Source organism: Lagopus leucura, unplaced genomic scaffold (assembly GCF_019238085.1).
Source record: "Lagopus leucura isolate 7727_CA_CO unplaced genomic scaffold, USGS_WTPT01 Super-Scaffold_100004, whole genome shotgun sequence".
Taxonomy (NCBI): Eukaryota; Metazoa; Chordata; class Aves; order Galliformes; family Phasianidae; genus Lagopus; species Lagopus leucura.
Window position 1 is genome coordinate 19,375,768 of NW_024962264.1, and position 2,492 is coordinate 19,378,259.

The window sequence follows — 2,492 nt, forward strand, 5'->3', positions numbered from 1 at the left end:
CGCGCCCCGCCGTCCCCCTCCCCCCCGGCCCCGCCGGCCGTGCGCCCCGCGCCGCACCCTCGCAGCCACCGGTCCGGTGCCGTGCGGCAGCGGGAGGGGCGCTCCCGGCTTGCTCCGCTGCTGGAACCCGGACCCGGTTCGGGGGTTTCGAAGGTTCGGGGGGCAGCGGAGGAGTCACGCCTTCGGGGACGGCTCCGGGGGCGGCTCGGGGGGAGCCCCGCGCGTCGCGCTGCCGGCGGCCCGCCCGGGTGCGTTGCGCTACATTCAGTGCTGTACAATGGGATTAAACGCACACCGTTATCATCCAAATTAACCAAACTCTGAATGCCAAATGGGGGGCTAGGGGGGGAGAAGGGGGGCTTCCCCTCTCTCCTTTTCTCCACGAGCGAGGACGGAGTTGATCCTCTTACTGTCTGTGTTAACCGCCAGCTGCGGGCACCTGCGGGGCCGCTTGTTACCCGGGGACGCTGGTTATGGCCCGGGCCGCGGGACACGGCCGCTCAGCCCCGGGACACGGCTCCAGGACACTGCCCCGGGAGACGCGGCGCGGGGGCTGCAGGCGGGATGCAGCGCTGGGCCCGCCCCGGCTTGGAACGAGGTGGCACGGGGATGGACGTGGCACGCGGGTGGACGTGACTTCCTCTTTCCCGTCCCCGTGCCGGGTGCAGACGGAGCTGCCCCTGGGGCACACGCTCTTGCTGGCCCTGCTGCTGGCAGGCGCCGTCCACCTCCTGCAGCCCGTGTCAGCCCAGGGCTTCGTCCCCTTAGGCTGAGCTGCGGTCCTGCGACCTCGAAAGCTTTCTCCAACACGTGCCTGTAATTTGTAGCATCTCCTTCGCTGCCTCTTTTGCATCAACAATAAAATTCCTAACATAGGTGTAAAGCTACCAGATAGGGAATCCTATACAAAAATGTATGGGCACGGATGAGAGCAGCCAGCACTGCCACATCCCTCAGAGCCGCGTGTCACACAACACCTGAGGCAACTGTTAGCATCGCATGGCACAACACCTGAGGCAACTGTTAGCATCAGATTTCCTTACCTATGGCACAGCTCAGGCTGTGTGTGCTGTGTGCTGTGCTGGGAGAGGCCCTCAATGCTGCTTGGAGACCCATAGGGTTTCCCTGACTTCAGCGGTGCACAGAGGAGCCTGCTCGGTGCTGCATGCGTTGTTTGTGCAGAGCACACCCAGTGCTGGTGCTGTGCTGGGAGCAGATGGGCTCGCTGTGCATGGCTTGCCTTGTGTTAGTGGCCATGTGGGTACGTGCAAGGGCTGCTCCAAAAGTAATGCCTCCTGTTGTATGATGTTGGCCCACAAGGCCAGAGGCAGATGTTGATGGTATGGCAGTAAAGGCTGAACCTTCCCATCAATATTCCATTAGTTTGTTGCTGTGTGACAGATGACAGCAGAGGGCACTCTGACAGAACGATGTCTGACGTGAAAGTACATGTGAAGCAAAGGGATGTCGCTGAATCCCTCCACGCTGAAGAAAATGGCAACCACTCACAGTCATCAACACTTGCTGGACATTTCTGGAGACTAAACTAAATAAGTTAATAAGCTAAATAAATATTCTGGAGAATAAACTAAAGTGAATGTGAGCACAGAGAGGTGGTGAGTGGTGCTTTTCAGCAGCAGTGATAGTGACAACCAGTTACCTCTGCTGGTACAAATTGTCATGAGTGCAGCATGCAGGCTCTTGTTCATTTCAGTGAAAATGCAGAGCTAATGGTGGTGTCTGGGTTGAAAAAGACTGTTTTGTACCTGAGAATTTGCTCTATTAAATAACATTATTGAGCACTTTGTTGTAGTTTCCATGGAAATAAATAAGAGCCATTACTTGTGGCGCAACCTACAGAGTTTCCATGGAAATGCAATGTAAATAGGAGGCATTAATTTTGGAGCAACCCACATATAATAACAATAAAATATTTACCTGTCCACTCCAGTTGCAGAGTGCAAGGTGAGAGTTTTCCTCTCCGCACAGTCCCATAGTGCAGGCTGTGCCAGGTACACCCGAGTGTTCTGCTTGGCAGGTGGAGGAGAACCCATGGACGCTGCCTGCTCAGTGCTGGGCTGCCCCGTTCCACATCTTCACTAATGGTCTGATGGTGGGGCAGAGCACATCCTCGGTAAAACTGGGGGAGTGGCTGATATACCAGAGGGTCTCGTTGCCATCCAGAGGGACCTGGATAACCGGGATGACAGGAACTTCATGGAGCTCCACAAAGGGAAGTGCAAAGTCCTGCAGCTGGAGGGGAACAACTCCAGGCACCCATATATGCTAAGCGAGGACTGGCAGGAAATCAGCTTCTGCAGAAAAGGATCTGGGAGTCTCAGCAGACACCAAGTTGAACACGAGTCAGCGATGTGGCCACAAAGAAGGCCAAAAGTATGCTTGGCTGAGTTAGGAGGTGGAGAGAGGTGATCCTTGTCCTCTGCTCAGAGCTGGGGGAACACACGTGGAGTGCTGGGCCCAGTACAAGAGAG